General features: G+C 36.4%; 1 long non-coding RNA gene across 2 annotated transcripts; it reads left to right on the top strand.

Annotated features, from left to right (window-relative positions):
• The first annotated feature begins 4,427 nt into the window (after positions 1-4,427).
• LOC145109934 (uncharacterized) lies at positions 4,428-6,497 on the top strand. 2 transcript variants are annotated; one of them, XR_013709349.1, is made up of 5 exons: positions 4,428-4,803; positions 5,437-5,702; positions 5,790-5,886; positions 5,971-6,025; positions 6,122-6,497. It is a non-coding gene; the product is annotated as an uncharacterized LOC145109934 (long non-coding RNA). The 2 variants fall into 2 exon arrangements; XR_013709348.1 differs by lacking the exon at positions 4,428-4,803 and adding an exon at positions 4,905-5,329.
• Positions 6,498-25,550: the final 19,053 nt, after the last annotated feature.

The raw sequence follows: 25,550 nt of genomic DNA, 5'->3' as shown, positions 1-25,550 counted from the left end.
ACATTATGCTAGTGACAACTCAAAATATAAAACTATTAAACTAAATACTCGTTGGGAAAGAAAAACTAAGTATAACATGAACATCAACTTTACATAATCGCTCCTCTTGTTTGTCGACTTTATCTTCAAACGGCTTACTAAAGCAAATTTCCCTTTTTTTCAACAGATTCAGATGTCTGTTAGGAAGGAAGTTGATTGTACATGACCTGATTTCCATGCCATAGAAGTCTGTCCATAATAAAAAGGTTGATAATATTCATGCCAATTAATTGAATTAAGAAAATCTTAAGTTCAAGTTATTTTGATCTTTCTAAAATTGACAATGAATTTATGAAAAAATTGAATCACATTCATACTACCTTCTACTAGTTCATGGATACAAAAAATTGAGGTTTTAAAAAAAATAATAATTTATTATTAACTTTATAACAGGTTGTCAAGTACAATGCTATAAAAACCATAAAGTGCTCCATTATAGAAAGCGACAACAGAAGTATCATACCTATAGTTTTATATCTAATGAATTATATATTCAATAACCATGCATCAATTTTTTCACATTTACCCTTAACAAAAAAGAATAAAATATCAACAAAATTGCATCAGACCTGAAATTTACTTTAAATTCAACTTTGACATATTTACCCTTGACAAAAAGATGACCAATATTGCATCATACTTCAGGATGGAAGACAAAAAAAGTCTGATGCCTTTATTAGTTTTTTTAGTAAATGCTAAAAAGATAACCAAAAAGATGGTTTGATGCCTTTTTCATGCTCACCCGATTAACCCTTTAACAACCTAAAAGGATTTCTAGTTTCTTACTCTGTAGCATCGAGTAAAAACTTTATGTATTCCAAAAAAGATGAAAAAAATGGTCTCATGTTGTTTTTATGCTCACCCCTTACATCAAATGCTAACTGTTGGAAAAAAATTTCTAACAAATTTGTAAGGCTCGTAAAAAGAAAAACCCATAAAGATGCACATCTTAGAGGGTGTTTGTAAATTTCCATATTTGTTACCTTAACATTATATTGGATCATAACAACACATTAGCTATCAACAAGAGAATCTGATGATATGTGGAACAAGGTTTCCAGTACCCATGCTTGACAAGTAAAATCTAATTTCATCATGAAAATGTAATAAAACAAGAATCATTATGCAGGAGGTGGGAATCGAGATAGAAAATAGGGAAAAAGAACCCAAACAATAGTTAACAAGATAAAAAAAATAGTTGAACAAGAAACATGAGGTGAACATCAATCAATGAACCCACACATCAAACAATTAGAAACATGAAAAACAACACGAATTGGTAAACCTTGAACTCAATGATTTTGATTTCAACAGAAAGTAAGGAAATAGAAAAAGGAAGAACGAAAACAAGGAAAAAAAAAGGATGACCGAAAGCAGAAATTGAAGAACAACCTGTATTTTGTGGAGTGCTAGGCCTCCCGTTGTGAGCAAGGGAGAGCTTGAGGAGCCGACGACGTGAGAAGATGGATGTGTTAGTGTGTTTGCGTCGTATGTGTTTTGGTCGATTATTGCAATTTGAAATCAGGGTTCGATGTTAGATATAGAGTCAATTGTTGTAGTCCGAAGTACCTTGACGAAGGAGATGAGTCGATTGTTATAATCTGAATCAAATTGAAGAATTAAACTATCGCTTAAGGGCGACGATAGTGATGGTGATGCTTTAAATCGTCGATAGTAAGAAGAAGGAGAGGCTGAGAGAACGAGAAGACATTGACCAAAACAAGGCATGAGACATAAATGGCGCCTAAACCTAAATATTTAGATAAATCTGGTGGCTTATTCAAACCAATTTCAATTTTGTAGATTTTTTTTAACTGAAACTTAAGTTTTAGTATTATGTAATCTATATTTTATATTACGTTTTATTCATTTGAAAGTTCAATATTGTGTGTGTGTGTGTGTATATATATATATATATATATATATATATATATATATATATATATATATATATATAGTCTATTTGTGTCAAATATGGGTTGCATAACATACAAATATTGTACATGCCCATATGACTTAATGTAATTACCCCTAAACCCTAACTTATGTGACATACCCTTAAACCCTAACCCATGTGACCTAATGCCATTACCCTTAAACCCTATTCCATATGACTTAATGTCATAACCCTTAAACCCTAACCCATGTGACTTACCCTTAAACCCTACCCCATGTGACTTAATGCCTTAACCCTATCCTATATGACTTAATGCCATAACCCTTATGCCCTAACCCATATAACTTACCCTTAAACCCTAACCCATGTGACTTAATGCCTTAACCCTTCAAACCCTAGCCTATATGACTTAATTTCATAACCCTTAAACCGTAACCCACATGACTTACCCTAAAACCCTAACCCATGTGACTTAATGTCATAACCAATAAACACTTGCCCATATGACTTAATGTAATTACCCCTAAACCCTAACTTATGTGACTTACCCTTAAACCCTAACCCATGTGACTAAGTGCCATTACCCTTAAACCCTATCCCATATGACTTAATGTCATAACCCATAAACCCTAACCCATGTGACTTACCCTTAAACCCTAACTCATGTGACTTAATGCCTTAACCCTAGCCTATATGACTTAATGTCATAACCCTTATGCCCTAACCCATGTAACTTACCCTTAAACCCTAACCCATGTGACTTAATGCCTTAACCCTTAAACCCTAGCCTATATGAATTAATAACATAACCCTTAAACCATAACCCATATGACTTACCCTAAAACCCTAACCCATGTGACTTAATGTCATAACCCTTAAACCATTGCCCATATAACTTAATGTAATTACCCCTAAACCTTAACTTATGTGACTTTCCCTTAAACCCTAACCCATGTGACTTAATGCCATTACCCTTAAACCATATCCCATATGACTTAATGTCATAACTCTTAAACCCTAACCCATGTGACTTAGTGCCTTAACCCTAGCCTATATGACTCATTGTCATAACCCTTATGGCCTAACCCATGTAACTTACCCTTAAACCCTAACCCATGTGACTTAATGCCTTAACCCTTAAACCCTAGCCTATATGAATTAATGACATAACCCTTAAACCATAACCCATATGACTTACCCTAAAACCGTAACCCATATGACTTAATGTCATAACCCTTAAACCCTTGCCTATATGACTTAATGTAATTACCCCTAAACCCTAACTTATGTGACTTATCCTTAAACCCTAACCCATGTGACTTAATGTCATTACCCTTAAACCCTATCCCATATGACTTAATGTCATAACCCTTAAACCCTAACCCATGTGACTTACCCTTAAACCCTAACCCATGTGACTTAATGCCTTAACCCTAGCCTATATGACTCATTGTCATAACCCTTATGGCCTAACCCATGTAACTTACCCTTAAACCCTAACCCATGTGACTTAATGCCTTAACCCTTAAACCCTAGCCTATATGAATTAATGCCATAACCCTTAAACCATAACCCATATGACTTACCCTAAAACCGTAACCCATATGACTTAATGTCATAACCCTTAAACCCTTGCCTATATGACTTAATGTAATTACCCCTAAACCCTAACTTATGTGACTTATCCTTAAACCCTAACCCATGTGACTTAATGTCATTACCCTTAAACCCTATCCCATATGACTTAATGTCATAACCCCTAAACCCTAACCCATGTGACTTACCCTTAAACCCTAACCCATGTGACTTAATGCCTTAACCCTAGCCTATATGACTTAATGTCATAACCCTTATGCCCTAACCCATATAACTTACCTTAAACCCTAACCCATGTGACTTAATGCCTTAACCCTTAAACCCTAGCCTATATGAATTAATGTCATAACCCTTAAACTATAACCCATATGACTTACCCTAAAACCCTAACCGATGTGACTTAATGTCATAACCCTTAAACCCTTGCCCATATGACTTAATGTAATTACCCGTAAACCCTAACTTATGTGACTTACCCTTAAACCCTGACCCATGTAACTTAATGTCATTACCCTTAAACCATATCCCATATGTGTAAGTAAAAATATAATATATATTTAACTAATTATAACTAGTACATACAAATAACGTTTATTAATAAATGTGTTAAGAGTTATTAATGAATAAATGTGTTGGTAAAAGTTTTATTTATTTTAATGAGAAGGAAATCAAGACATATAAATACGATTGAATTTGAGCGTATGTGGTGAATTTGTTAATTTTTACTAATTTAGAACAAGTAGTTAAATAAAATATTTTGAATTATGGAGTATTTTGACTTTTTTCGTTCTATTTGAAATATTTCAAAAAAACCTATACAAAAAACTTCAACCGATCAATTATTCGACCTAATTTCTTAAATATAATTTAAACTATCCCACCCCCAAAATTTTCAAACGATTCCCTCCTTTAGCCAAATTCCCCATTTCCCTTCATAGATAAAGAAGCACGGTATCTCATTTTTTTCTTAACCCTACCCTCTTCACTGCATTCTCTATTTTCTTCCGGCCATCAAAGAACACACGCTTCCATCCTCTCCCCTTCAACTCGTCGGACTTCACAGAGGACCACCGCCGACCATCGCATACCGTCTTCGTCACACACACCACCGCCGTCACAGGCCAGTGTCGCACGTACTGTAGACACCACCACACATTTTCCTCCCTCCCACCTTCTCTCCGATCTACTTCCCTCTGTTGGCGACGCCGCCACCGAAAGCCCGACTAGCGACGCCCTCCACATCCTCAAAGTCATCGATTCTCGAGTTCTAGGTAATGTTTTTTTTTCGTATAATATATATATATATATATATATATATATATATATATATATATATATATATATATATATATATATATATATATGAAATCCCGTCTCCTGCTTCTTCCTCTCGCACACCGACCGTCGTCGCCTGCTCCTTCCCCGCCATTCTTGTTGTTTAAATTTATATGCATCTATGGAGGATTGACATGGGCAGTTTTATTCGAAATGAAATTCAGGTGGATATGTAATTTCTTGTGTAAGTGTTTTATGCAAATGGGTAGAAATTATGGTCTAGTCATTGTCACTGATGAGTTTACTTCAGAAATATCACTAACGTTTTTTTAGCTATAAAATTTGTGGTGCTATGAGGGTGTTTGGTGTTTGATTGTATTTACCAAGGTAAAGTTAAGAAAACTGGATTCTGCACAGGAGCTGTTCGATGGAATGCTCAAGAGAAGTTATTTTGTACATGGATTTTATTTTTGCATACCTGTTTTATTGATTTTTGGTCATTTTGGCATTGCGGCTGATAATGTTAGTAAACCTTGTACCATTTGATTTCTCTAGGTTCTTGCTCAAATGGTCATTTAGTCCATACAAACATTATTAGTTGAGGATATTTTTTTTTGGATATTTTGCAGGTTTCTAAGATTGTTGATCTCATAAAGACAAAGGGTGACACCATTACTATAGAAGCTTGTCCGGTAAAAGTTAGGAACTAATTTTATGGTTTATAAACAGATATCAATGAGAACAGATGATGTTTATAAAACTTTTGAAGTAGGTAAAGTTTTTGGTTGTAACCTTTTATCTTGATACATACAAGACAAGCTCTTGGATCCACTCAGCATTACACATCTCTTCCCCATTACTAAGTTCCTTCGATTTTTAGTTAGTGGCACTACAGGTTGTTTTTTCAATGATTTGCAGCATAAAATCAAATATATGTTGTGTAAGCCAAGACTAATAAGTATTGTTTGATACATCTTTCTAGTTGATTCAAGGACATTGGTTCAACATGCAAGAAATGAGGCAGCTGACTTTCATTATTATTATGGTAATGAGATGACTGTGAATGTATTGGCAAGATGGTATTAATCCTAATATGTTATCTGGTTTCCATTTATAAGATTATGCCATATCAATTTTTGTGTTGATAAATCTATATGTTGCAGGATTGCTAACAAATCACAACTTTATACTCAACATGCTTACATAAGACCACTTGATGTAGGTTTGATTTTAGATGTTAAGTTGTTATAAAGTTATTATATTGCTTATTTTTTTGTGAATGTTCATGATTTTTTTGATTTGTTAAAAATGTAGATGGTGTAGGATATTGATGATGGGAATGAGCCCAAACTCTTCAAATGTGATCCATCAATCCTCTTTCTGGACAAAAATGATGATTTAGAAGAGTTGAGGGAGCTTGTGAGGAAACAAAAAGAGCAAATCGAAGATTTTAAGGAAATAATGAAGGCCAAAGATGACCAACACTACGCAAGAATTGAGCAACTTAATAAACAACTACAATTGGCAATGGTTGTTATTAATGCTTTTAAACAGCTACAAAACTAGTAGGTCATAAAGTGTTGATATGTTTATTGCAAAGTATTACTTAGATTATCCAATTTTCATTTTCCATGTAAAAAATAATTATTGTATTATTTTATGATATAATGTTATTTGATCTTTTTTGTTATTTTTATTTTTCGTATATTACTACAAAATAATTTGGATTTAATTTATAAATCAATTATCAATCCGCCCATATGGAATCTTTGATATTGAATATGCTATATAATATACACCACGAAAATTATTAGGAATTCATGACCATGAAATTTGTTAGGGAGTCATCAAATGGAAGTTGCTAGGGATTCATCACCACCAAATTTTCTAGGGATCCACAACCATGGAATTTGATAGGGATTCATCATCACAGAATTTGCTAGGGAATCACCACCACAGAATTTACTAGGGATTCACCACCACGAAATTTTCTACGTAATCACCATCATGGAATTTACTTGGGATTCACCACCATAGAATTTGCTAGGGAGTCATCACCATGGATTTTGTTAGGGATCCACTACAACGAAATTTGTGATGGAAGAACTACTACGAAATTCGCAACGGAATCCTACTAAGGAATACACAACGGAATATCATCTACAACATATTTCATCCCGTTGTCACATTTGAGACGAAATTATTGTTTCCCTAGCAAACCCTCACAACGAGTTTTTTTGGGACGGAAATCGGTCGACGCAAATTCCGTCGCTATTCATCTTTTGCAACGGAATTTCAACTTTTCACAACAGATTCCTTCCCTAGCAAAATCGTGTTTTTCTTGTAGTGTGAGACCCATGTATTAAATGGGTTTATATATATATATATATATATATATATATATATATATATATATATATATATATATATATATATATATATATATAAAACTAAATATTTGATAACTTTGAATTTATAAGAAAATAAGAAAAATAATGAATTAATATAATGAAAATGTTTTTTATCTTTTAAATTAAAAATATTAATTTAAATAAATAAAAAAATAAGCTAATGAGCTTTAATTTTGAAAATTTTGAAAATAAAAGGTAAATTTATTAATGACATTGATATCCATTTCTTACTATGTTTATTGCAATTATTACATTAAAATATTATATGGAATTTGAAAAAATAGAAAAACTTTTAAAATGACATGTGGAAACAAAATTAATTCAAAACAACCACAAAATGACATTTGGCAAAATACATAAGAGTATGACAAGTGGAAAAAAACATTCATTTATTACGGAGGATATATATATATATATATATATATATATATATATATATATATATATATATATATATATATATATAAGTTCACAGAGAACCATTATTACTTTAGGAAAGAAGGAACCAATCTAAAGCGTCGGAATTTAAAGCGATCAACGGCAAAATGAGGGTTGTAAACTTTTACGATGGACGCACATACACCATATTATAATAAAACTTACTTCTTTTTTTTTTCGTTAATTTTTTTTTTGCCATTTTTTTATCGAAAAAATACCTTAATATATACTACAGTTCATGATTTTTCGTCCTCTTTCCATAGAGATCCATATTGATATATACAAAAAATAAATTTTTTTTTTCAAAAAAACTCACTTCATTTTTTTGTTTTTTTGAAAAGTTAAGGGTTATATTTATGGAAAAAGTTTAATAAATATATCAAAATTCATATTTTTTGATACTCTTTAAATATAGATTCATATTGATAAAAAAAATAATAGTACAAATTCACATTGTGAATCTGCCCAGATCGGAGCAGATTCACAATGTGAACAATAGTAAATCAGATTCACATTGTGAATATTAAAATTGAAATATTTACAGTTTAGATTCACAATGTGAATCTGAACTAACCAAGTTTTTTTTAATCGTTGATGATGTTTTTTAATAGACGACAAAAAATTAAGATTTTTTGTATAATTGTTTTTTATATAAAAATAATTTAAATATTGAAAAAAAAAAATAAAACGAAGTGAGTTTTTTTCGAAAAAGAAGTTTGTTGTTTTATATATCAACATGAATATCTATGGAAAGTTTTTTTCCGATAAAAAACATGGCTAAAAAAAATTTTAAACGAAAAAATGAGGTGAGTTTTTTGGTAAAGAGATGAGTTTTATGGTATAATCGGTTGTATGTGCGCCCAATATACAAGTGTACATCCATTCTCATGGCCATTGATTGCTTTAAATTTCGACGCTAACAATTGGTTCATTGGTTCCTTATTAATAAGGGTTCTCTATTGAACCTCACCTTATATATGAAACTTGTTATGTGGTGGCTGCGATGGCTAATTCCGAAGAGAACAGTGGTGGTGGCAATAAAATGCTGGTAGGGATCGACAGCAACAAGGTTCTAGCTTGGTGGGGATCTCAAATTTTCGGCAAAATGCTTGAAATTCTTTCAACCAACAGGTATATTCAGTGGGGAGATGAGGAGAAAACCAAAAGAAAAAGAGAAAAAAAAATGGGAAGTCTCACCAGTCACTGACTATGAGATGTCGTCAGAAATGGTGGTTGGTACACGTGTCGCTGCTAAAGGTTGCATATGATGTGGATATCCGGTCGTTGGATTAATGACTAAATCAATGGTTATGCTTTTTCCTCAACTTTTGACACGGATCGGTCTCGAATGACATTAGCAGTGACGTGCACATTTAGCGGCGACAAATAACACGAAAGTTATTTGTCGCCGCTAAAGGCGTCGCCGCTAATGACTATTATTCTTCTAATGTGATCTTTGGTGAACAATATATAAAACTTTTAAAGACAGGTAAATATATTCATACACCATTTGTATGTGTTTTAGATAAACAGGTACAAACTATTTATAATTTATTGTATTTAAACCTATGACTTTATAAATGTTTTTTATTATATTTTGACAAAAAATATAAATAATTTTTTATAAAACTATTAAATAAAATCATAATATAAATTTTTGACATAACATATTCAGAGGTTCTTTATAAACATACTGATCAGCTCATTTTTGTGATATAATTTAGCAGAAATAATATTTAGCTTTAAGTACATATTTCTAATATTATATCCAAGTTAAAGTTAGTGAAGCTAGAAATATGAGTAGCGATGCCAAAAACACTGTAATCACATCGCCAAATAAATCTGGGTCTTCAAAAGTCTAGAAAAGCCACTGTCAAAACAATCATAAACTATGAGCTGGGTGCTCATAATTTTTTCCCTTTTTTTTTATGGACAATGCAATATGATAAAAAAAATAGCTCTAGAGAATATATATATATATATATATATATATATATATATATATATATATATATATATATATATATATATATATATATATATATATATATGAGGCCCATATGCTCCCACTTAATATATGCGGCTTCTCAAGAAAAAGAGAATGAAAATTAAAGTAAAGTACTTTTAGATCAATGTTTTGACTGGCTGATTTCTATTGTTCAACTGCTTGAACATATAAAATATAGATGACAAAAGTTCTAAAAAATCTCAGGTATGACTGTAGAATCCGCTATATACTGATACTATATGACCCGAAACTTTTGAAGCAGTCTTTTGAAACAAAGAAGCTACTAATTCGAGACAATTAGTTCGTCAACCATTGGTCTGAACTCTGAAGCTACTAGTATCTGCGGTCTGGTCTGACGTCTGAAAGACCATGGATAAAAGGACAGCCACATGAAAAAAATGTAAAAAATTCTTTTAATATGATCATCACAAAGGAAAGATGGAGTCTTGTAAGGCTTTGGGGAGTGGCTACGCAGATGCCGCACCACCCATGCCACCTCAGCACAAACACTCACCTCCACCGCGGTTTGGGTGTGGTGGAGGCCGCATTACGGCACCCTAAGAGAACGCTCCTCTCTGCCGATTTTCATTCCATGTGACCGTCGAACAGCCGGATTTAAAAAAAAAATTGTTTTTTTATTTTGTTTTGTTTTGTTTTTTTTTCCTTTTAACCTTCAAACTTTCCTATTTAAACCTCTCAAACTTTTTTTTTATCTTTGTACTACATTTCTTCTCAAAAATATTAAAAAATGTTGTTATCAGATTCTTCTAAAGACTTTGATATTATGTTTGATGTTTTTTCCGTTGCTGCTAAGTTGGCGGAGCAAACGTATGAAGCTGCATGCAGTAGCGCAACGGAAAGTGCTGAACGGAGAACCCGAAGATATATTTATAGAATCGTAAAGAAGCAAACCAACGTTTGATACCAGACTACTTTCAAGAAAAATGTCACTTTTCAAGGGTACTACTTCCGAAAGCGTTTCAGAATGTTGAAACCATTGTACGAACGTATAGTCGAAGATCTAACGAGAGAGTGTGATTTTTTCCAACAACGGCCCGATGCTAGAGGTACATCCGGTTTCACCCCTTTATAAAAATGCACAAATGCACTTCGTCAATTAACATATGACACCCCTCCTGATGCGTTGGATGAGAGTTTTCGGATGTCCGATAGGACTGCACGAGATAATCTCCATTATTTTTGTAAAACTATTATTCAGCTTTATGCGCCAAAATATTTACGTAAGTCTATGAAAGATCTAGTATGTCCAAGAGTCATTACACAATTATTATATATTAACAAGTTACCGTGAATTGATTATTCATTAGTATAATTTGATTATTAATAAATATATCAACACTTGTATTTAATTGGAAAATTATTATTTCATGGAATTAATATTTAATAATTGGGAATTTATTATTTCTGGAAATAATATTTATTGGAGAAATAACAAATTATGAAATATATCATAAAGTATGATTATTTATAAGTTATATCTTAATAAACTAGTTCAATTAATATAGAAGTTGGTTTTATATAAAATAAGCTAGTTACAATTTATATAGAAGATAGTTTTATATAAAATAAGATATTTATATATGACTAGTTATATATATATATATATATATATATATATATATATATATATATATATATATATATATATATATATATATATATATATATATATATATATATAACTTTTCGGTTTGTTCACATCTGGGTAACTATCCTTTTTTGTACACATCTAGGTAACAAACTTGTTGCAGGTGTTCACATATGACCATTATGACCTGCTGTAGCAGGTTTCAAATTTTCCATATTGGGCCCAGGCCTATACATGCCCCTATTCTAATATAATCATTAAGGCCCAGACTATGGCCCATCTATGACCCAAATTTTCAAATTGGGCCCTAACCCTCATATGGGCCTTACCCTAAGCCCATCAACATATTCTGGTCCATATGATTATTCTTTGATGGCCCATTAATAATCCAATCATCAAGACCCAATTAAAAGGCCCAATAATAAACCCAAGTGAAATTAGGGTTTCACATAAAATGACGATTAGGGTTAAGTTTTCCTACTTAACCCATTAAGGACTTAATCCATTAAGTCCAATGTTGACTTAGGTTGATTGCAAATGATTATTAATTAATATATTACACTCATTACATAATTCTGATGCGGTCCCGATAAGTCCCAAGTTAGGGTTTCATTGCCTTAGGGTTTTCCAAACCCTAATTAGGGTTTCCAACCCATCTTAGCCCAATAGGCCCACAATCAAGTGCTTAAGCCCATTAGGGTTCACTGGACCCATTAGGGTTTTACTAAGCCCATTAGTCACATGATTGAGCTTTTAGGTCCTTTAAGCTTCATTGGGCCCATTAGGGTTTATTAAGCCCATTAAGCCCCATTGGGCCCATTAGGATTTCAAGCACCCCAAACGAATCACCACAACGAGGCAAAGCACACAGCCACCCGACATGGCGGCTGGTGGCGGCAGCCACCACCGTGACATATTTTCTTTTCATTATTCCATTTTGTTACAATTTACAACGCGATATCCGAACACACACAAACACACACTAAGCTACACATACTCATAAATAATACACACACACACATAGCCACCTTATGGCGGCAGGCGGCTAAACATGGTGGCAGCCACCACCTTACGGTGCTGGCGATGGTTTTTCTTCAGATCCCCGGCCAAGGAACATTCCGACGACCTTCTCCCATCAAGGACACAACCTATACACGCACATACGGTCCTTTTTGCTCGGAAAATACACCCACACCCACTGAGGTGGGTGGCGAAGACGACAACACAAGAGACGGACAACAGCGGCGACAGCTTCACGATTCCGTGGACTTAACCACCATCCCACGGTGGTAAGAGGCGGAAGCAACCTTTCGGCCGCTAAGGAGCGGCAGTGGCGATGTAGCAACGAACAGAATCGAGAGGAGAGGCAAGAGGTTTATGCTTTTTCAACCGTTAACAACAACCATGACAGCCACGGTGTTGCTCCCCAACCTCCGTAACGTGATGGTTCCAACTAGCGGTTCTCTGTCGTCGGCGGCGACATTCATGGCGGTCTTTCCGATTTCTCACATCATTACCGGCGGCTAGGGTTGGCTCTTCAAGGCAAGGTAGTAGCTCGTCGGCGTCCATGGAAGGAGGTGGTTGGCTTCTGTGGTCGCTGTGGTGGTTGGCTGATCGAAACCGCAAGAAAGTCGGCTGGGCAATGGAGAGAGGGAGGTGGCTACTAAAGGGAAAGTAGTAGGGTTAGGGTTAAAACCGGTGAAGCTAGGTTTATATACCCGGCTCCTTTAAGACACTCTCCCATAATAACAACTATGGTCCCTCCCTTCTACAATCATTTCAAAAAGAATCCGAATTTTACCTTTTTAACCCTCAGCCTTAAAATTCCTTACAAATTGAGTATAATACTTACCAAACAGCCCTCCATACTTCAAGATCCTTTCAAATAAAGTCCATATGTTACTCTTTTGACCCCTAATCTCTTAAAGTGTGACAATTAACTCCTCGGGACCAACCTTTGACATATAATTATTTATTTTAGGGCTACTATTCGTTCATTAATTTATTTATTTATTAAATAAATAAACGGAGTGTTACAACTCTCCCCCACTTAAATTAGATTTCGTACTCGAAATCATTCCTTACCATTTCTTACGCCCCATACCACTCGAGTAATATGGTCACCATCCTGGGCACACCCTAGCCTTCCCAGGGTAGCCGTGACCAGTCTTCGCTAAGCCTTAAAATCTTCAGGTGAACGAATTCCTCGCAATAATTACACATTTACTCCGTCTAAAATCAGCTGTCTTGAGATGGTCTGATCCCTGATAGACCACTCATACTGAATCATTATTGTTGAATCTAGTCTGCTTATCCCTCAATTAACTACTTAACTTCTGATACCTCGAGGTTCCTACTATAAAATAGGATCACTGACCTAATTATCTCTGCAGATCACTTGTACCTGGCCAAGACTCAGATACTCCTGATGTGAGCGAATTGTAACTCCTCAAATCATCTAGCTATTCTGTCTGTACTCGCAACTTGAAACACAATTATTAATACTATCCATAATACTAAAACTGCCCGTACAATGAGCTGCCTCAAGCGGTATGCTGCTACAATGAGCTTCCTCCCTGGTCTCAATTCATCTGTCAGTCGTCTGAAATACCAGGTTCCAGCCCGGTCGCTGAGCTAAAAGGGCTCCCACTTAGTCGCCTCACACGAATTCCGAATGAAATCCTTCTCTTTAACTAGTTGCCACTAGTTATCATGCCACTGAGGCTCTAATAACCTTCTGATCTAACTCGTCGGGTCCATGCGTCAAATCTTGACGTCACCAAATCCAAGACTAAAGTGAATGCTACCTGACCAATGGTATCCTTATATCACAATCAATCTTATACAGTCCATTGCTTCCCTGATCCTATAACTGTAGTGACGTTCCTACCGTCTTATCACCGGCTTAACCAGACCTAATCCATCTGGGTAATTTCGAATCCAATCCGTGGATTTCCATATCCTCCTGCTACACCCGAACTGGTGGGTACTACTGTTCCTTCTGCGTCCTAACAACGCGCTCAAGCTATCTACCAACCTAGTGAATGTTACGGCTACACCCGCAGACTTACAACACTCTAATACTATCTGACTGCTGGTGAATGCTACGACTACACCCGCAGACTTACAAAACTTTCCATACTACCTGATCGCTAGTGAATGCTACGGCTACCCCCGTAGTCTTACAACACTTCCCATGCTAACTGACCACTAGTGAATGCTACGGCTACCCCCGTAGTCTTACAACACTTTCCATACTACCTGATCGCTAGTGAATGCTACGGCTACCCCCGTAGTCTTACAACACTTCCCATGCTAACTGACCACTAGTGAATGCTACGACTACCCCTGTAGTCTTACAACACTTTCCAAACTGGTTCGAACACGCACTCGACCTAACACTCAACCGAACTTGAGTCCTAACTGAAGCTCTAATCTGGTTCCCAAAACCTGCTGTCTGAGAGTCTCGAAGGCTGTCTGCTGCTCAGGCCCCCAATGAAGGCCACCGACTTCTTGGTCAGTCGGGTCAAAGGAACTGCCATCTCGGAGAAGTCCCGTATAAATCTCCGGTAATAACCCGCTAGACCCAGGAAACTCCGAATCTCGGTTGGAGACCTCGGAACCTCCCACTGCATCACAGCCTCTATCTTGGCCGGATCGACTAGGATACCCTTCTGGTTGACAAGGTGCCCAAGAGATTGCACCTCGCGCAAATAGAACTCACATTTGGAGAACTTTACAAAGAGTCTCTCCCCCACTTAGATTCGACTAAGACTTCACGGCACGCGAAAACTGAAGGACTCCCAATTATTCTCGCTTCCTAGTATCCCACTTGTGACAACCTGTGCTTACTAATGCTAGTGATCAATCACCGGTTACATCCTAAGATCGCCCATCCTCTGAAATCTTGAAGAGTATTCTTGAAACCTGGTCCAATCTGACACCTCAGTCCATCTCCCACGCTGTCAACTGAAAGGCCATAACATTCACTCTGGTTGACGAATCCTCGTTCCCACTCTCAATCTCGCAGCGCTGTTGAACTCTGACCGAACAGAACCCATGCGAGAAATGCAATTCTCTTGAACCTCTAATGACAGAACACCCATGCGTCTAACACTCGCAACTGACTCCACTATCTTCATGCTACCAGTCCTTCCCTAGCAACGGTAGTGCCTTGAACTCCAAAGTTCATCCATAGAAAATCGTCAACCATACCTGAACCATGATAGAACCACTGAACGCTGACTTCACTGGAGAACTATCACTCTAACCCTGACCGAATATTCTCTAAATAATATCCCACATAGATCCTAGCAAAGATCCGGAATGATAACGGTACACGCGGAACCCACTCCGCAAGATGCGTCCCTCTGTAGGTTCATCAAGGACCTTTCGGCATGCAGGATGGCATATATGATCCTTGATAACCCAAACACTAGCAGGAAAACCGACCCGAGGTCTGACTTATCCAAACTCACTCAGAATTCCAAAGCGATACGTATTCCAAACATCCACCTAATAGCAATAGAAGATGACATACCCGCAACATCTGGAGGAATACTGATCCCCTTCTGCTGACATGACCAACCCCGCTACCCTGTAGTAGCCTAAACCCTTGGAGCGACAAACTCCCTTGTGCACTGTCTTGTACGTGATGCACTGACTCAGGCCCTGCTGGCCTTTCACCCGATGATCAGAAGTCACGGGTCTCTTCCCAGGACCCTCTACTATACTCACCTAGCATGAACCTCTCTTATCAAAGTGCTGCAAATCGATCTCGCATCTGCAACTTCTTGGAAGTCATATGCTTCAGGGTCTGACACCCTATCACGCTCGCTAGCTCACTTTCCAATGGCTAAGCTGCAACAACTGGAACATCCTCTGTCCCCAAACTGGGTCACAAACTCTTCCCTGAAGCTTCTCGGATTCTCTAAGACTCTCACCGATTCGAGTAGGGATCGTGTGCTTTCAGTAGTACGGGCCCAATACTACCTTCCACACCTATCCATACTTTCCTCAGCAATCCTCCCAGATCCTCCAAGTCACTTCCTCAACTGGTACACCCAAGTCTCACTGAGCCTCACTACTAACCCACCAAAACATATCCTAGGCTTTCATAGGTTCCCGTACCCACCCAATCCTCAGTTGCTGAAAGATTCCCAGTAATGTCAACTAGCTACATCATGAATATAGCCACATGCAACAAAGATCAGATAATCCTTCGAGTAATAGACCCATCCCTAGAACGGTTGGACTCAAACAAGACTTGCGCAATAGGGTCAGATTTATCACTCTGAGATTATCAAGCCTGTGCCACATGTGACTTAGCATATTCACTTAATAGTTATCTCACATTACTAAAAGTCCCACAAAGCACAAAGCAAGCAGCATTCAGACAATGGAAACTCTAACCATCATATTCCAATCAAATCATTCTATCCTCTAATCAGGAATCTGTACATGCAATTCAAAGGCTCATACAATCAGCCATAACCTAAACAGGCTATCCTATCACTGGCTGATCAGTACTAGCATGCAAGTCTACAAGCACATACAGTAGGCATATAAGGCATCCTTCCTAGATCCTTAGCCCTAATCTAGCATGCAGTTCTCATAATCATATCATAACATAACATATCATAACATGTATGGGTATCTTGGGAAAAAATTACTTGAGCTCGGCTGATTGCACGCATCACACACTTTGTTCTTTTCAAAGTTCTTTTCTCTTTCAAATTCTTTTCAAACTTCTTTTCATAAAATGATTTTATTTTTGAAAATTTTCATACCAAGTCCTTAGTTTGAGTTCAGACACACCCGAGAGTGTGTCCGAATCCATCAAACCAAGGCTCTCATACCAACTTGTAACATCCTAAAATTCAAGACCAAAAAATTAGCTTTAATTAAGTAATTATATAAAACCATCAGTATAAAAACATTAATATTAATATCTCATGTCAAAACCAAAGTGTCAATAATCAAAACATATTATCATAAAACCATGTCAGAGTGTAATCCCAAAGATCTCATGTGTGGAAAACATAGTATGATGCGCTGTAATCAAGCCGGCTCCTTTCCTTTGAAAACGAGTACCTGAAACCAAAATTGTAAACCGTAAGCACAAAGCTTAGTGAGTTCCCCCAACATACCACACACCATACAATAACATACTGTCAGGCAATTATGGGGTGCCTGACCACCCAGGTCAAGCCATTCTGGGGTGCCTGACTTACCCAGGTCAAGCCATTCTGGGGTGCTTGACTTACCCGTCGGTCTATTTCGCCCGACTACCGGGGACTATTTCACCCCTACCACTACCACGTAATAATATAACACACATATACTGCCAGACAATTCTGGGGTGCCTGACTACCCAGGTCAGTCTATTCTGGGGTGCTTGACTTACCCGTCGGTCCTTACGACCGACATCCGAGGACTATTTCACCTCATACTACTACCACATAATATCATAGCATAAACATACTGTCAGGCAATTCTGGGTTGCCCGACCTACCCTTCAGTCCTGACGACCGAACTTGGGGAGTATTCTCCCCTACTACCACTATCACATATAACATATCATGCTAGCACATAAACATATCAGGTAGTAGCAAACCTAGATGAATATCACAAAGACAATCATCTAACATACAACTCCTACTGGTGGGCCGACATTGTGGCCGTAGACCCACCGCTACTGGAAGGTAACTCACCTCACACTGTTGAAGTCCCGTAGACACAATCCCAGCTGCCGGATGACAAATTCTCGAACTGTCAATATCAAACATCACCCAATTAATAATTGGGTCCCAACACATAACCATAAATACATACTTGGATAATTACTACATTACCCAAAGGTTGGCTTTATTTAAGCCCAAGGCCCAAAGTCAACTAGGAATCAAAGCCCAACACATGGCCCAATTTTCCGTATTGGGCCCAGGCCTATACATGCCCTTATTCTAAGGCCCAATATCATATAATCATTAAGGCCCAGACTATGGCCCATCTATGGCCCAATTTTCCAAATTAGTCCCTAACCCTCATATGGGCCTTACCCTAAGCCCATCAACATATTCTGGTCCATATGATTATTCTTTGATGGCTCATTAATAATCCAATCATCAAGACCCAATTGAAAGGCCCAATAATGAACCCAAGTGAAATTAGGGTTTCACATAAAATGACGATTAGGGTTAAGTTTTCCTACTTAACCCTACTTAATCGATTAAGTCCAGTGTTGACTTAGGTTGATTGCAAATGATTATTAATTAATATATTACACTCATTACATAATTCCGATGCGGTCCCGATAAGTCCCAAGTTAGGGTTTCATTGCCTTAGGGTTTTCCAAACCCTAATTAGGGTTTCCAACCCATCTTAGCCCAATAGGCCCACAATCAAGTGCTTAAGCCCATTAGGGTTCACTGGACCCATTAGGGTTTCACTAAGCCCATTAGTCACATGATTGAGCTTTTAGGTCCTTTAAGCTTCATTGGGCCCATTAGGGTTTATTAAGCCCATTAAGCCTCATTGGGCCCATTAGGGCTCCTTTGGGCCCATTAGGGTTTCAAGCACCCCAAACGAATCAACACAACGAGGCAAAGCACACCGCCACCCGACACAGCGGCCGGTGGCGGCAGGAGGCGGCGGCCACCACCTCACGGTGGTGGTGACAGATTTTCTTTTCATTATTCCATTTTGTTACAAGTTACAACACGATATCCGAACACACACTAAGCTACACACACTCATAAATAACACACACACACATAGCCACCTTATGGCGGCAGGTGGCTAAACATGGTGGCAGCCTCCACCCTACGGTGGTGGCGGTGGTTTTTCTTCAGATCCCCGGCCAAGGAACATTCCGGCTACCTTCTCCAAACACGGACACAACCTATACACGCACACACGTTCCTTTTTGCCCGGAAAATACACCCAACACCCACTGAGGTGGGTGGCGAAGACGGCAGCACAAAAGATGGACAACAACGACGACAGCTTCGCGATTCTGTGGACTTAACCACCATCCCACAGTGGTAAGCGGCGGCAACAACCTTTCGGCCGCTAAGTAGCGGCAGTGGCGATGTAGCAGCGAACATAATCGAGTGGAGAGGCGAGAGGTTTATGCTTCTTCAACCGTGAACAACAACCATGACAGCCACGATTTTGCTCCCCGGCCTCCGTAACGTGATGGTGCCAACTAGTGGTTCTCTGTCGTCGGCGGCGACGTTCATGGCGGTCTTTCCGATTTCTCACATCATTACCAGCGGCTAGGGTTGGCGCTTCAAGGAAAGATAGTAGCTCGTCGGCGTCCATGGAAGGAGGTGGTTGGCTTCTGTGTTGTCTCTGTGGTGGTTGGCTGATCGAAACTGCAAGAGGGCCGGATGGGCAATGGAGAGAGGGAGGTAGCTATTGAAGGGAAAGTAGTAGGGTTAGGGTTAAAACCGGTGAAGCTAGGGTAATATACCCGGCTCCTTCAAGACACTCTCCCATAATAACAACTATGGTCCCTGCCTTCTACAATCATTTCAAAAAGAATTCGAATTTTACCTTTTTAACTCTCAGCGTTAAAATTCCTTACAAATTGAGTATAATACTTACCAAACAACCCCCCATTCTTTAAGATCCTTTCAAATAAAGTCCATATGTTACTCTTTTAACCCCCAATCTCTTAAAGTGTGACAATTAACTCCTCGAGACCAACCTTTGACATATAACTATTTATTTTAGGGCTACTATTCGTTCATTAATTAATTTATTTATTAAATAAATAAACGGAGTGTTACATGTGGTTTGGGGAAATTTGTGTTTTTGGGCCCTAACTTATTTTTTTAACTCGGATGGTCCCTACTGTTTATTTTTGTTGCATGTTTGGTCTTTGTCTTACCTAAAAAGACTATTATGCCCTTATTAGTTTATTTTTTTTATTAATTTTCTTATTTATATATTTGTTATTTATATATTTAAAAAAATTAATAGACACCACATATCTGTATCTACTCACCATCTCATCTCTCATCCTCCTCAACTTCTATTTATTTTCAATCGTTAGTGATATCGCCGTCTTCACCATGCCTTCTTTTTTCGGTCCTTCAACTCCGTCGAATCAGCACCACAACCCACTAAAAATGAAGAGACAGTGGGTTATGGTGTTGGTTCGCCAAGGTTGAAGGACCAAAAAAAAAATGATGGTGAAGACGTCGATGTCACCAAAGATGGAAAATAAATAGAAGTTGAGGAGGATGATAGATGGGATGGTGACTAATGAGACCGAAATTAAATTTCTCAAATGTGGTTTCAGGTTTACGGTGAGGAGATACATATATGTGGGGTCTATTAATTTTTTTAAATATATAAAAAGTAAATACGTAAATAAGAAAATTAATTAAAAAATAAATTAATAAGGGCACAATAGTCTTTTTAGGTAAGACAGGGACCAAACGCGCAACAAAAATAAACAATAGGGACCCTCCGAGTTAAAAAAATAAGTTAGGGACCAAAAACAAAAATTCCCCCAAACCACAGGGACCATTCGTGTAATTTACTGTTACTTTTCGTTTTGTTCATATTTTGGTAACTATTTTTTTTGTACACATCTAGGTAACGAACTTGTTAAAAGTGTTCACATCTAGGATGTAACCTGCTACAGCAGGTCATAATGGTCATATGTGAACATTTCCAACAAGTTTGTTACCTAGATGTGTACAAAAAAAAGGTAGTTACCTAGAAGTGAACAAACCGAAAAGTTAATTACCTTAATAAGCCATATTCCCTTATAAACATGATTGATTTTTATAAAGATAACATGTATGTGTATATAAACTAGCCATGAGACAATTTTTGTCTTCTTTTGGACATGTCTTTTTCGAAAAATGGGAGGAGACAAGACATGCATGCCTTGTCTATTATACAGGCGATGTTTGGGACAAAGTTGTCTCTCGTTTTAATTTATGGTCTCCTTTCACTTTTTGGCAATTATATAAGAGAGAGCATGGAAGGGTTTTGAACACACTTCTTGCAAGTCTTCTTCTTCCTCTTCTTAGAGCCAAATCCAAGAGCTCCATGCTCTCTAGAGGATTGCCAAGTTTTCGAGATTTGAAGGCTCTTCTTCTCCTCCATTCTCTTGCATTTTGATGCTAGACAACAAACTACAAGTAAATACTAGCATGTTTCGATGGTTCTACTATTGCTTGGTGGATACTTGTAGAGAACTCTTGTTTTAGAGTTTCATGCCACACTTCATCAGCTTACAACCTCCCATGAGGATCAAAGTCTTCAAAGGTTGTTATACTTTTCCTTCTATGGTTGTTTTATTCTTTCTAACTCTTGCAAAATGATCCTTGGTCGGCAAAATAGTTTTATTTTTATTCAACATTTTAAAGCTTCCGTTTGTCATTTTTACCGGTTGTGAAACCGGATTTTTGAATAACAACTCAATAATTGGTATCAGATCCATTTTTGTAAGATTAGTTAGATTATTTGTTTAGTTGATGAAATCTTTGTTTTTGGAAAACATGGATGATTTTTTTTGCAAGAAAAATCCATACATATTTTCTATGACAACTTTAACATGATTATAGTTGTTATTTTTTAACCAAAAGTTTGCATGCATCTTTTTGGTCATAAAAGTTGTCTTAGAAAAACAAAGAGTTTTTTTATATATTTTTGAGTATATATACATATATGTATGATGTGCATAAACTAGCCATGAACCTTTGTGTTGTTGCATGTGTTGATTTATTTAAAATGGTTGTAACTATTTATTTATTCATATGGTATGTAATAATTAAATAGATAGTTTTCATTTGTTAATTTTTGTAAGTAATAGATTAGTTTTAGAAATAGTTTATTTTTATAAAAAAATGTAACAAGAATGAAGATGGTGGCCATTTTAAAGATCAAAAGTTTATAAAGTTGATTTTATTAAAGTTTCTCAAACTTTATGAAATTATTTTTATATAACTTGCTACAAGGTGTTGAAGCAAGTGGGAGCACATGAAGACTTTATAAGATAAATGTCCCTTATGTCCCTTTAGGAATGAACTTGATAATTTTGTGATGGCTCACAAAATTATTACTAGTTAATGGCTTGATTTATGCACATATGTTATAATTGTTATGCATGTTTGTGTTGTTTTATGTTTATGTTATTATTATTATTATGTTATGGTTGATAAATTAGCTTTTCAAATGCAAAATAATATTTGAACATAAATAAACATCACAAGGAGTTTGGTTTTAATGAAATTTACCTTTTAACAAAAGATGTTAAAAATAGTTTTACAATAAAAGAAGTTTTATCGTTAAAACTAGTAACCGGTATATTTTCGGGATTAAAATTGTATAAGTTTAAAATAGAGATTTGTAAACTTATCAAACTCCAAACCTTATAAACGAAAGTTTTATTAAAAGGTTTCCAAATGTTCTAAAGTGCTCAAACGATATAACTTAATACTAGTTATTAATTTAAAACTTTGATCGCGTCAATTATATAAAATCGGGTTTTATATATAGAAAATTGTTAAAATGTGATTTTTCATAAAATAAGATTTTTAAAGGTATACCATGGTTTATTAAATGTATACAATAACCATGATATAACATGATTTTTAAACAAGAACACTCGCGCGTCTCTTGTATGCACTGGTGGGATAAATGATACCTAACCGCTTGGTTTATCTTTTGATGCCCCAAGTGTTTTCGTGATTTCTATAACCAAGTGTCACACCCCAAAACCGGAACGGCGGAAACGTTCGGGGGTGGAGGACGTCATGTTTAGTATCACAAGACATGCATCATAGTAATCAAAGTAAAGAACAACCATTTCATTAGAAAGAAAGTGTTTACTGTGTGTTCACAAAACATAGAATACATAAGCAAATAACAAAACAAGACTTGAAGCTTTTATGCTCCATCTTCTGAATTCCCAGCGTGAGTACCCGTCTACTAGGCTCCTGAGAATACAAGTTATTTGAAAGAGTTGATCAGCAATTAAGCTGGTGAGTTCATAAGATTTTAGTGATGTAAGTAAGTTGTAGAAAGTTGTTGTAAAATGTTGTAAGTTGTAAGTTCTGTTTAGAAAAGTTCGCCTGTTCTTCTTAGAAAATCCTATATTTCCTACTTTGATGAAAGATAAGTAAAAATGATTCTACAATCCTTTCTATGAGTACTAAATGAATACAAGTTATATAAAACTCAGAGTAAACAAACAATCGACAGTGCGCATCTGCCCTAAGCCCACAACCAAACAAGGAACAGGAAGTAAGGCGGATAGCACACATCCCATTGTTTGTTAGATCATTGTTGTATATAACCCTGGCGTATTCACTTGTTACTCATGGGGTTAATTGTAATGGTTCCTTTATATTTGATGAAATGATTCTTTTAAGAAAACCCTTATTTCTTATAATAAAATGGTGACCACGATGATTACTTCTATAATCACTTAGTTTATACTGGCTATATATAATCTAATATCGAATAGATAGTTAATTGGGTGAATCTGCCCCAAGCCCACAACCAAACAAGGAACAGGAAGTAAGGCGGAAAGCACACATCCAACTACCTATTGGGTATTAATGATATATAACCATGATGTATAAGTTAAGGTATTATAGATTTAATCACCTAAGGTCCTTTAAGTTTATCCTGGTTTAATAAAATGGATTAAACCCTTAACTGGTAAGTTTCTAGTTTTGTATACCAAAAGTTATGATTTGGAAAGTATGTTTTGTACTAGAAAACTGTGCATTGACTTTGTGTCCTATGACTTGACCCATACTTGGTACCCTTATGATGACTTAATGTATACTAAACATATATATATCTAGAATCGAATAGATAATAGACTGGGTGAATCCGTTCCAAGCCCACAACCAAACAAGGAACAGGAAATGAAGCGGAGAGTACACATCCTATTACCTGTCGGATCCTATTGATATATATATATATATATATATATATATATATATATATATATATATATATCCGTTGATGTATACATTAAGGAATCATAAGGTTAGCATTATGGTCCTTTCTACTAAACGTAGCCTTCTACCAAGGCATCAAATGTTATGTATGTTTGTTTCTTGTATGAGTGTTTATTTTCCCAAGTGAGACTATCATTACCCAAAAAGATAGTTTTTACATTACCGATTATGTGAGAATATCACAATGCGAATGCAATGTGGAAATAATAATAGTACTGTAGTGTTGTGTTATAGTAACTACTGTTGTACTAACTACCTTAAACCAATTGTTATTTAAAGTAAGATGTGATATGCCTGTACCATACTACCGACTAAAAACACGACGATGAAAGACGTCGGAAGAAATGACATTTGGCACCCGTAGACTTGCAAGTCCCACTGTAGCGAACAACAAGGTGTAGGATAGTCAGTCCAGTATAGATCTATACACAAATTCACGCTCTCCTTCTAGAAGACTCTGGATACAAAACGAGCCATGACAGGTGATGTCATGCCCCGAAACCGTGGCTCATATTTATGTTATAGTATTCTTGTATATGTATTGTATGTACTAGTGTAATGTATGTTCTCTCTGTCTAGTATGTAGTATGTTCTGTTTCTCATATAGTATGTTCTGTTTCTCGTATAGTATGTTCTGACTCATGTATGAACTGACTCTTTGTATGCTTCATTTTACTAGAAGTAATGAGTAGTGTCTTCCTAAACTATACCTATTATAGTTTACTAATGTTTTACTTGAACTGTTATTGAAAAGACTCATTTATCTACTAAGTTATGCTTGTACTTTAAAAATGGAGTTTTGTTAAACTATAAAATAACATAACTTTAAAAGAGTTTTTGAAATGTTTTGACTACTTATAAATGACATAAGTAGTCTTTTGAAAATGTTTATAACAAACAATTACACAATTATCATTGTGTTCAACTTGTATTCCCCCCCCCCCTTAAAAGGATTTAAAACAGTTAAAAGATTCATTACGGGGTATGAACTCACCTGACGTGGGTGATTCAAACGAATACGCGCGTAAGGATGAGAAGTTCCACGAATGAACTCCCGAGACACAACGGGTCCTAAATGACATATAATGGCATATATTGGCATGAATTTAGTGTTTAAAAGCAACCAAATGCAAAGAAACACCTCACGGGACTAGGAAACACTTTGTCCAAGTGTTGGAATCACATGTGATTCATCAAATGAATGTGGAATGGCACTATCATGAGTTTATGGTCTAGGGTGTTTATGGTCTAGGGTGTTTACGGTCTAGTGTGTTTACGGTCT

Source organism: Lactuca virosa, chromosome 1 (genome assembly GCF_052849685.1).
Source record: "Lactuca virosa cultivar CGN04683 chromosome 1, Lactuca_virosa_CGN04683_v6, whole genome shotgun sequence".
NCBI lineage: Eukaryota > Viridiplantae > Streptophyta > Magnoliopsida > Asterales > Asteraceae > Lactuca > Lactuca virosa.
Note: the sequence above shows the minus strand (reverse complement) of the source record. Positions and strands in the feature narration are given on the sequence as shown.